We start from the raw sequence: 13,152 nt of genomic DNA, 5'->3' as shown, positions 1-13,152 counted from the left end.
CAGCCAGATTGATTTAATATAGTGTTATGAATATTTCCATAATGCTTGTTTTATGTACTTAGACTGTCAAAGAGATAATGAATGAGTGAACTGAAGTACTCCTGCATCACCATGGACTGCACCCACAGTGCAAATCGCACAGAAGAGCATCTGATGACATAACACATTGTTAATTTATGTCATCTGTGCAGCAGGTGCTCCAATATACGAGTGCCTTGCTGGATTTTTACAGTTGATGACACTGCAGGGACAGGCTCATGTAACAGCTTTCAGGGACACCTGGTATAGAACGGTCCTATGACTATGGAAGCAACATATAGGGAGCCAATATGTGAAAGCTTGTGAATGCTGCAAGGGAAAGCCTGTAAATTTCCATTTTCGGTTTCATTAGCGGACATTGCACTTAGACTATCAGCCTCATTGAAGATTTAAAGATGGAGATGAAGATGTAAAATAGCAATAAAGGTTGGATTGCGACTAGAGTTGCAGGTAAAAAAGAACAACATTCCATTGGGGGGCGGGTACTATGCCTTTCAGAGTTTGCTTGTCTTCTCCAGCTAGGATGCTGGATTATATTTAATTATATAATGACTGTACCTCAGCACTGGCTTGTGACTTCCCATAAGAATACCTGTCACTGTCACACCAGTGAAGAAATATTCCTTCACTTTGATGCTGATTAAGACATATTTCAGGATCCACGGTGTCAGAAGAGTTGCTGACAGGATTGGCACACATATCAACCGAGCATATGCCAGGCTCTTGACATGGAAGTTGTCTTATCAGATTTTGAATAAGCCAAATCCCACTGGGTGACTCTTAGGGAAAAGTAGCTGGTAAGAATGTATAATTCTTTTCATGAATTGCTCTTACAATGAGATGTGTATTTGTTTGAATTAACCGCATTGCCACCTTTTGATAATTTTATGAGTTACAATGTTGATGGTCCATTGATTTCACACTTATGAAACATGGAATTTTGTTTTTTCCCCTTTGAATGGTAAAGTTATGCCACTGTGCGACTTTTTACCATTGCATTTGACATTATTTTATCTATTTTACTACTCTTATTCATGGGTGCACAACATTTCTTAGTTTTTGTGTTGTTTCAATAATATAGTATATATTGTAACATATTATAATATATTTAATATTTCTGCAATTTTCCATTTACCTGGAAAGATATGCATACTGCAAACTGTCTCTGGTGTACCATTGGTGGAGAAAGTGTGGAGAATGTAATGCATTTTGCTTGGAGGCAACTGTCCATATTTGCTTGAGGCACCAGAATCACAGCACCTGTCTGTGACAGGGATGGTGTTGACATTCGCGAGGGTGACAGTGTCATTGGTCGTTTTCTTTTCTTTCTGTTTACAGTGTGCAGAACCATTTCCTTCTTGGTGTACTTTCCTGAGAAGTTAACTGTTATGCCCTTTTGCTGTTGCATGGCTCTCAGTCTTTCACTGTCTGCGATAGAATACTTTGCTACCTACCTTTACTTATTTTTTTTTCCTATTTTTTCTTTATTAACTAGTTTTAAAAAAAAAATTAAAAATTTTTTTTTACATATATAACCCAGCTGCAAATGTAAGGCTTCCTACAAATGCAACATCCTCTGAAATAAGGTAGGCACAAGCACATATGTTCTCTTTAGTGCAAGCTTATTCTTCTGCCTAGTTGGCTGTGCAGATGTTAGACCAGGATAGTGTTCATTGTTCTCGGCTAGAAATAGCTGTACAAAATAAGTAATTGTACCTTACTGAACCCGTGTTCAGCAGTTGTCTATGATCATGAAAATGCACTTTTGTACGTCGCTTTGGATAAAAGCGTCTGCCAAATGAATGTAATGTAATGTAATGTAATGCATGGTGTCAGCACTGTAGAACCATCGATGCAGCTGGTTACACCCAGACTGCAGTTATCAGATTGATCAATCGGTTGCTACTGTGCCACGGGGCAGGGCACACTTTGTTGACAGAAATCCTCCTTTCCAGGGTGATGGCAGGGTTAATAGAGCATGGTTAATACGCATTGCCATGCACTCTGTTTTTTTTAACACAGACAAACACACAGATAATTATACAGTATGTTGGACTACAGGACAGAGGTGGAAAGTCCATGAGTCAGAAAGTAAAGTCATGCCATGTGTCCTGCCAACCTTCCATCCATGAACCCAGCTGATTTACACAAATTAGTTCTACCAGCTGACTGAAGAACTGTGTTAATAACAAATCAACCAGGTGATCAGAACAAAATACTGGGGAGGACTTTTGCTTTCTGAACCTGGATATTACCCCTCTGCTCCTGGGTATAGACAGGGTTTGACTGCCTTTTCTAAACCAGTTGCTGGCTTTGTCTCTTTAAGCATCATCCCCCACCATCATGTTTATCATGTGGGCAATGGATGGCAGGTGTTTCCACTCCATCAGCCACACGATTGCTGTAATGTTAGCAGAATAGTCAGCTGCCACCTTCGATTCCAGATCCCACTCTGTGGGAGTATAATCCCTCTCCATGTTCAGCCAGGAATAGAGCTGTGGTATTTTTTAAGTTAAAAATATGAAGTCTGTATTTTTTTTTTGTATGGGAAACAACATAATAACAACAACATTATCAATACAAAACAACATATTATATATATATAATAATGTATATAAAAGACACACTATTATGACCTGAATGATAGAGGTTAAAATAAATAAATAAAACAAAAAAAACAATATATTAACCTGGTAGAAGGTTGTGCCAAATATTATAATAGCTAACACTAATTAGTAACAGAAATGACAAAAACACTCTGTCCAGCTCAGATAATGTAGGTCAGCATGGTAAATTATCATTTTAAGACCAGCTACAGATAATGCATATTTTGTCAAGTTTCTCTTGTGCATGTACATATAATGTATAGTAAACATTTGAAATATTTTTAATACATTTTTTTTTACATGTCTGGCAGGTGGGTGCTAAACAGCAGATATTCTAAAGTTTCCTCAACTTATTTAATGTAGAACTCCGAATCAACTCATTTTGCCCTGCAGGACAACTGGGATACCTTAGATCTGCAAATATAAATCATAAATACAGATAAAACCATATACAGTTTTGAACACATTTTTAAATGGCCATTTTGCACAAGGCATATTTTGAACCAGAGCAGCAGGAGGCAGTATTGCTACTTCAGTAAATCTCTCGCAGTAGGGGGTGCTATGGAATACCCAATGAAGGTGGGACCCTTCCCATTTCTACAGCAGATGACTCGCAGGCCGAGAACAGCGTAATGAAGATTTGTGGTTGGCATTTCTCTGGGCCAGTTCTTAGTCTGAATGCTTTTCACAAAGACGTAATCATACTGAGTAGACACTTGAGGGCAGTATAAGACAAGCAGTGCTATCCGTCTTCTGGTGCCTTCCACAGATCAATACGAGCAGCAGTGGCACCCTGAAACAGGCCTGTATATGTTTCTTCTATCACCGTGAGGTGGGGGTTAAGAGGATGGGAATACACCTGAGTGTTTACTTTATGTCTGTCTGCAAAAAGAATAGCTGGGAACGCTGGTGATGGATTTAGGTGGTGAAATGATTGATAGCCATTGGGACTGGGAAAAAATGTTTTAGGAAAGAAGTTTTATGACTTGTTCTTGCAACTGCCAAGCCTGGCAGAGGTATGCACCCACAAGACTGCTGGCATAGGTAGTTACGTAATTCCACAGATGGTGTTACACACACCAAGGCTCACTTTCACATTTCTTCTTCTTCTTCTTCTTCTTCTTCTTCTTCTTCGAAAAAAAACAAAAACAAAACAAAACTGTCAACCTTATAACTTCATTAGCAGTTGTGAATGACTCAGACTTATGCCTGTGCCCACAAGGCCTCATTAAATCCAACTCCTGGAGAAGCAGGCAAGGCAATGATGTTTCATTAAAATGTGGCATCACTCATTGTCATGAAAAATTTTAATCTTAAACTGCCAGACTGTCACAGTTTAAAGAACTTACTAAGAAGCAGAACTATTTTTGGTAAAGCCTGTAGCTACAAATGCATGTTAAGTTCCATGTCGCAGTTCTAGCTATTTCTAAATTTACCAAGCATTCACAAATCAACTGGGGGGTCATTCGAAAGTTAAGAAACCTAATTTGACCTGCCTTGTTTTACACAATGACATACTTATAATAACCTGGTGTCTATACCAGTCAGAACCATAATTATCTTTAGTCATGGTAATCTTTCGTATTACTATCATTATTACAATTGAAATATACAATCTGTATTTTATTTAGCTGGAGATTTACTGAATTCCAAGCTTTTCTGAGTTTTGAGGTTCTCTCTCAATTTCAATTTAAATGTCAACTTGCTTTGCTCACATGACAAATATTCACACTTGTACATTTATATAGATGCAGCATCAGTCGCAAGAAATAATAGGGATGGTGCAAGACAGTAATAGAGAGACAAACTCTGAGGGGAGGGAATGAGTGCTCTGTCTCTCCTTTGACATTTTTGCACAGTCTGTCTTTCTTGAACTCCCTCCTCGCCTCTTTAACTTGCCGTCTCTGCTTCTCTTTTTCTCTATCAGTCTTTCCTTCCTCCTCTCACCTACAGTCAGTTTCTTTCTGTCTTTCTCCTAGAGGGTCTTCTTTTATATGCCACCCCGACGTGCTCTGTCGCACATTCTTCTGTCCTCCGTGTCACACACACTCACTGACACACACACACACAGAGTTTGGATGTTTTGTCTTGACACAACCCTTTTTGTTCATGGTTTTTTTTTTTTTTTTTCAAGGCTTGATCCTCCATTCCCCTGCTTGACACGTCTCAGTTGAGCAGCGCGAGTTTAAGTCAGGCATATCTTTCCATGGTCGTCTCAGTCACATTTCACATGTCACATTTTATTCAGTGGAGCCAGTCGAATTCCATGCCAAGCTAAGGGAGGGCAAATCATCTAATCGCCCTCACTATGCAAGACAGGCTTCAGGAGATACCATTTTTCTAAGAAGGAAGCTATTCCCACCCCTTAAATAGGCCCTGAGACTATTCTGTGAATTAGACAAATATAACTCGACAGTGTGCTCTAATATTTAAAACCAGGGGCGATGCTGGTGGTGGTGTGGTATAACTTCCCGAACACATTCGTAACGCCAAGAAACGAGCAAGTGTTACATTCATTTTATGATTCTCATGCAAGACATTTAGTTGCATTTGGTGACTGCTGAACTCACAATGGTGACTACAGTATGCATTGAAAACACCTGGTGCCCTCCTTAGTTATTTAACATAAGAGACACAATGGCATAGCACTACATTTCTTGAGTCAAATTAATTATCATGACATTCATCAAACAAAATACTGTAATCTATAAGGCTGTTACAACTGTAATTTATTTAGAAAAAATGTAATTATGTTATGAAGAATGATTTACAATAAAAATCGAATTTACATTATGATTAAAATTGAAAAGCCAACTGCAAGTATTAACTCTTCAAGATTCAACTTAAAATCTACTGACAAGGTTGCCTATGCAGTCAGTCAAAACTTCTTTTGCAATTCTTGAATTTAGACATTTCAGTTTGCCCTTACTTTCACTAATCTTGAAGAACATTTAATTTCAGAATCAGAGATCATTCAAAGCATCATTAAACACAAGTTAGTAGATTGGTAGGTATATTAGCATATATGTGTACACACACTGTCGTATGATGTGGGTATAAATGAGATGGATTAATGGATTATGGGTCAGAATAATGGATGATGCACTACACTATACTATCTTCGTAAATGAGATACTACCTGATGTGCTTAATTTTACATCCAGCTGTAAAAACAGATGATTGGCAAAAACATAAACTGCATGCATTGCCCTGGAAAAGTAAAAAATATCTTCCTACTGTTTTTGGCCATGACTAAATCAAGACCGGGGGAAGTCAAATGGGCCATGAAGTTACAACACTTCATGGCTGGTGTTTGTTCCTGCTCCAAACTGGCAGCCAAAGAAAATGAAATAGAACAAAATCAAAGTGAACAACCATGCTATAAAGTGAGTAAGCACAACATTGCAGCAGACCGATTTTCCTGTTTGGCAAAAAAATCAGAGAACCTGGACGTGACAGAACGCTCTGTTTCTTTCAACAGGCGGAATCTGCCATGCTTACCCTCACATACTTTAGTACAATCTGTAGCAAGCTGTTTTAAAAAGTACATCCTGCGGTGATGACAGAATCCCTCATTCCTTGATCCTTCAGTCCTCCTACTTGGGTGCAAAACTCCAGCGGGTGAGGAGAACTAATGTCTGTACTGTGTTATGCTGCAGTTGGCTATATATATACTGTGGAGTTACTCCTTCTTAGTTTTGCGTGTAATTATTTTTACCTTTTTCATTGTTAATATTTTCAGAACATCTGAATTCTGGATAGACACACAGAAAACGTTATTTAACTGTTCACTCTGTTAATGTGGTTGAGGCCTTTGTTTTCAGTTACACCTCACTGCCTACTGGCCTAGCCTAATTGTTAAGTCTGTAAAAATGTTAAAAATGTTCAGAAAATCTTATTTTCACACAATCATGTAAAATTACTCATGTGCTGACTAGAGATTACTGTATATGATGTTATCAAGCCAACCAGTGTTGACTTACAAGACACCTGCTTTTCATTGATATGACAGCCAAGCTCTTCATTTAAGGGCTGTGCAGCAAGATATGAAGCCTCAGCCCCCCAGTTTTCACCTCCACAGCTAAGGTCCCCATAAATATTGTAAACCTCGAAAGTGCTTAATTTTGAAAAGAAAATTCAAGGTGTCATATACACTCTGTTGTAAAAATACGATACAATAAAAATTATTTAGCAAATTTGGCCAAACTGTAATTCTTTTTTTCAAAAGAACAAAATCTCCCTGAAAAACTGAATACATTTTCAATTGAATACAGTGCATGTCTTATTAATGTTTTACTTTAATCTATTGTGTGTATGTGTGTGTGTGTGTGTGTGTGTACGTGTGTTTGTGGGTGTTGCACTAACTGGAATAACCATCATGCTTTTTGTTTTGTTCTGCTGCCTATAAAAGCGAAGTGTTGTGAATAGGGAGGGTGATGGAATTAAATTAAGTTTCTGCGGTTTATAACTGTTGGCAAGAAACATCTTGGATTTACATTTCACAGAAAATGAAGCTTGCATACATCCCCACTCTGTTTTCAAGCAGCTTGTGTGACGTGGACAACAACTGGCTTTTTTTCAAGAGGAATAAGTAATTTCATTGATGCTGGAGGTACAATATGGCCCTGTTTGTTGATACCCCCAGATATCAAAACAGGGGAGACAAATCAATTGGGGTGGAAAATGAGAAGTGGAGGGGGGCCAAAAACCAAAATCCCAGAAGAAAAATGTGCAGTTGTAATAAGTAACATGGGCATCAGGTGTTAAAGATTTCAAATAATTGTCAAAGGGATTTTCTGGATTCTCCTCACACTAATCTGGTTTTGAAAACTCCAAAAAATCAACCACTCAGAAAGTTTAAGCAATAGGTAATATATGTCAATGTTTAAGTCATCCTAAAAAATATATGGGTGCCTGCCAAGCAATACATAGCCTACTGTATTACAAATGCAATGTATTTGCAATTTGTATTTTTATTAAATTGAGCTTCAAATTTTATTTTATTAGTAACATGGCGCTTCAAAAAGATGTATTTATACATTTACAAAATACATCATGGTCTCCCTATGGTTTATTTATTTTTATTTATTTGCCCACGTCCTTATATTCTTCTGTGAAATACATAGCCTTGGCAGTCTGACACATCAGTTAATGTTAATTGCTGCACAATGTATCCCATAACAAACTTTACGCAAAACTTTAAATAAACATTTAATTTTGATGGTGTTCTCCAAACTTCAGATGAAACAACTGCATGCTGGTTGTTCCATTCTTCTGGCTGATTGCAGCCAGGTGTTTGGACAGACTATGTCCCCTTTGGTGTAAAAAGTTTGAGCAAACAACGGTAAGTGTTATTAAATTCTGTCCCAAGCCACTATTCGGTTGAAAAGAACAAAGCACTTTCTTCTTAACGTCAGTGAACAAGTTTAAGGAAATGCATTATGTTTGCATTCAGTGCTGGCTGAAATGAATTCTAAAAATAGCATGAGAAATGAAAATTGCAGTGCCAAGTTAATCAAAAGGCACAATGTATTTAGATTGAGAAAAAGGTCATTGGAAGATTTACCTGTAATTCCCAGAGGGCTGAAGTTTCCCCGCAGTAGTCTTGTTCTGTCTTATTATTGTCAGTTATTTTAATAAACAATTTCCTGTGCATTGCATATGTAAACTATATAATAAAAAAATTAAAAAGCTAGTGTGCACTTGAGAATCAATGTGCTCTGGTCATAAAATATTTAATGCAATTTCATTTCTTGATGGAATGCGTCTGTGCTTGATTTAATAATTGCCATTATTAGCTTCACAAACCTCAAAGATAAGAAATCACAGACTGTTAATTTGCAATAGAATTGTGGAAAATTGACTTTTAAAGTGTAAAACCTTTATTATTAATATCATATTTGTCTCCAGAATGACTGTTAGGAGAAGGCAATTTAATTAGGAGGTCAAGCACTGCAGGTGTGTTGGTGCATAACTGTATTCACTTTTTTTTCTTCCAGCACTCTCCAGTTTGGACAAAACAACCTGTCCAGTTTTTAGGAAATATTATCACATTGATAGAGGAGTACTCCAAATGATTCATAACTGATTTTGGCAAATAAGAATATGTCAATTGAAATAGCAATCTTAAAATGGCCACAGCTACTCCATTTGTCCAAAGGATTTGAAACCACATCCAGACATAGAAAGTCCAGGTTCCGAAAGTTAAAGTCCTCCCCAGTATTTTGATCCAATCACCTGGATCAAACAGAACACAGAACAGAACACTAATACATGGGCAGAAGGACATTGTTAAAACATTGTGGTCACCATCTTGGTTCTGTGTGGAATGGAAGCTAGCTTGCTTGCTAGCTATTAATAATTTCCCAAAAATTTTAAATGTTGCTTTTAGAGTTATGTGGGAAACTCATTTATATGTCATTTAAATGCATTCTCCAATTTCACACGTAAACCCTACATAATATACAGTAGTTTCATGACTCTGATAGCTGCATGACTAACATTAAGGGGTAGGCCATGAAACCTCAAACTGAATGTGTAAACCCTTATATTAGATTATTTGCTAAGTGTAGCCAGCACTTCCATATATTACATAATGACGGACTGGACGCCTAACCGTCTAAGTAGCTACCTAGACTACAGTAGCTATTCTTTGGATGTTCATAACAGCACTAGCTAGCAACCTTCTGTGCTATAAAGTCATAATTAAAACAAAAGATTTTAAAAGTTAACTACTGTAAATCTGGTAGCTGCTAACAATTACCACTCACCACCCGAAACGTTGACGTTAGCTACCTACCTAGCAAAAAATAGCGCTGTCGGACCAGGGGTCCCCCTCTGAACCAACATTAGACCAAGCGGCCAAAACTGAGATGCTTTTTTGATGCTCACTTCCTTGTCTTGTTGAAAGACATTTCTCACTAGCACCAGTGCGACTGGCTCCAGTATAGGTGTTTTAGCCACCTGTTTCAATGTAACTCAATGGTAAAAGTAAAGTCAAAATATGAACTCAATGATTTTTTTACCACAAGAAAATGTTGGATCCGTAGGTGCTTTTTCTTTGTCTAATGTCTTCCCATGTGACAATATGGAAGTTATTATGTTATTTGGACAAGACTGTAATATTTTGTGGATGAATCAGGGACAGTTTGCATCACTACCAAGTTATTGTATCGCATGCACTTAGTGGACAAACTGACTTCAGCTTCATTTTGTGCAACATGGTGGTGCCCACACACTGCACTTACCAGGCTTCAAAACGCTTTTCCCCATGCACATGGAGAGTTAATGGGTGACACCACAGTGATTTTTTCCATATTTTTTAACAGCCTATATGTTAGACCAGAAAAATCCCCTCAGAACCATCGTCGACAAGGGGAAACCCCCTCAAAATCCACTTCAGATCAAGGAGACACAGACAAATTCAGTACAAACTACCAGTAAAATTCATCCATCTATCGACTCATTACTCATTAAATTGTCTGGTAGGGACCACAAACCTGACATGTTTATTCATTTATTATTTATTCATTATTATTTGTTTATTTGTTATATTGAAATTATTTGTCACCAATCATGAGATTCACCCAACTAAGCTATTGTTGTAAGTTACCCAAACCTCAACTAACAGATTTAGTTTGCGGTTTAAATTGTAGGCTATGTATATTACTATGACTCCACCTCGAAAGGGCCTTAACATAAAGGAGTCAAACACAAAATGGGATTGATTATGAGAAAAAGTGGTAGTTAGTAGGACACTGTTCTTCCAGTGCCCTCCAGGTTGAGAGAAAGAAGGGGGACCACAATGGTGCAGAACAGGCTCTTTTATAGAGCTCCCACCAGGTGTTTCTGATCAGCAATCACAGCTGATTGGCCACACCCACATGGACACAGCTGATACCTGAATCTAAGAAGATGCAGTAAGACAAGCCTGTCAAGGACATAACAATATGCATGCATGTCTCGCTCCAGATTTACTTAACTTATGGTTCATTTATATGCATTATTATTATCAGTTACGCATAACAAATACGGCACACAAATAAATTATATCTCAACAAAAACATGTTTTCAACGTAAAAAATGCTAAGTTACTCATTCATACAATGCAATGTCTATAAGACATTAATAACAATGAGCAAAGTCCAGGCCTGCCATTAAAAATATTGATATCAAAATGAGGCCAAGTTACAATAAACAATATAGGATATCTTAGTTAACAGAAATTAAACAAGCTGTATTCCAAAGCAATGCTAAATGGTTTCATGTAAGTTGGCCCTGTGTTTTTACTCTTACCATCTGAAAAGAATATTTATATTGTAGTTACTATGAGCCCATCTTATCATATAATTTGCACCATCTTCTTTGATGGCTGTATGAAGACTAGCATTCAGGCATAAACTTAATGAATGTATGTGGTGAGTTTCATATCATTATACATATTCCAATATCATCAACAAAACTTGCTGCACTGATAAATCCCTTTATTAGAAATGTTTGTCTTAGATACTCCAATCTGCAATTGGCCACTATATGCAAATCAAAAAGCACTGGTGCTCTAATTGACATTTCATTGACATTTCTATATATATATCCTACCCTCAAAAGGTCACATGCACATGTACAACTCCCTGAGGTGCTGTAATATGAAAATTCCCAAAACTTCAAAATTAAATTATACTTTAATATTTTATTTTATTTTATTTTATTTAACAATATTTGGAGGATGCACAAGAATACAATTCAACATCAATCAACTAGAATCAATTCACATTACCTTTTATTTGAAACTTAACTTAATGTGTTCTGAAAGACTGCCTTATTGATTTCACTCATCTTACTCATCTGCACAAGCTTAGACGTATATGAATTGTTTCAAGTTAGGAAGCTGTAGGGAGGCACAGGTGTGTGTTTTACCACTTAATTTACTTTCCTTTGGTGCCATAAACACGATTTCTCTTTCAATCTTTCATTTATGGGACATGTAAGGCTTTCTGACAGTTCAAAGAAATTGTTGCTGTTCATTATCTACCGCTTTGCTTCAACTGTGTTTGAAAAGGCCTCAGCAACAAACATCTGCTTTCTGACTGACTCTCAGTTCTGACTGTAGTTTTAGTAGCAGAACCCAGTAAACACTGTATGAACCAATACATGGACCAGTGTAATGTTGGTTTTTGCTGTAGAAAAAATGGACAGGATTTTTTATTGCGCTACCTTGTCCAATAACATGCTACTTTTTTGCATAGCGTGTTTGTGCTATACCATGCCTTTATCTTCAATTGCCTGCTATTGTAACTCTCTCCTGTAGCAGAAAACAATCTTTACATCGCAAAGTACAAAGGTTAGAATGTACTTCGAGATGTAAAGATCGTATTCACAGTGTTACGATTCTGTCAGTTGATTCTGATTAGGCAAATGTGATTTCAGTGCTAGTTTTGTACTTGGCAGGATTGTTTTGTTTATTTGCTGAACAGGTTACCCTACAGGGTTGGAGTCCTGATCTATGTGGTCACTTCTGGCACTACGATCTTTACTTCACTCTAGTGTGTTTTTCTGCACCTCTGTACTTTGAACTGATGCACTTGTTGTACGTCGCTCTGGATAAGAGCGTCTGCTAAATGCCTGTAATGTAATGTAATGTAATGTTAGCTAGACATTTATACAAGGAACAAACAAGACATATTGGTCACAAGTCAGCCAACGTGGTTGAATGGAATGGCCTGCCAACAGCCCAGACCTCAACCCAATTGAACACTTGTGGAATCAGCTTGGGCATGCTGTACGTGCTAGAGTGACCAACGCAACCATGTTGGCTGACCTGTGATGAATCCTGGTTGAGGAATGGAATGCCATCCCACAGCAATGCTTCAACAGGCTGGTTACCAGCATAAGGAGGAGGTGCCAGGCTGTTGTGGCTGCGTATGGTTCTTCCACCCGCTACTGAGGCTCCTGACTGTTTGTTCAATGAATAAAGCGTAACATTACCAATATGTCTTGTTTGTTCCTTGTTGCTGATAGAGAGTTCAATCATCCAATCCCCCCAAACAACTCAAAACAATAGAGTCAATACCAACAGGAGAATGCACTGTTTGACATTGGCAGGGAAATTTGGCACATTTCACTTGGGACCCCACCCACATAATCAGCTGTGCTGCTCATCCCACAAATGCATGATCCTTACAAATGGGACATCATTGTAAAGGGAAATGAACAGGCTTTCCAATGATATAACATACAATGATAATAATACAGTGACAACAGCGACATGATCGACCAAACACAAATTTCCAAACTTTTTTGAGGAGTTTATTATAATTTTGTAAGTTTGGGAAAATGGTTCCGATTTTGTAGAAGTTGTTTTTTTACTTATTTCCTTACATTTGGTGCATCCTGTAAGGAAATGCCTCTCTCTCTCTCTCTCTCTGTTAACTTTACATTAATTAATTACATAAATTAATTAATTACATTAATTCCTGTGAATAACACTAATATACTCAATTTTTTCAAG

This window comes from Anguilla anguilla, chromosome 1 (assembly GCF_013347855.1).
Source record: "Anguilla anguilla isolate fAngAng1 chromosome 1, fAngAng1.pri, whole genome shotgun sequence".
Lineage (NCBI taxonomy): Eukaryota > Metazoa > Chordata > Actinopteri > Anguilliformes > Anguillidae > Anguilla > Anguilla anguilla.
Note: the sequence above shows the minus strand (reverse complement) of the source record.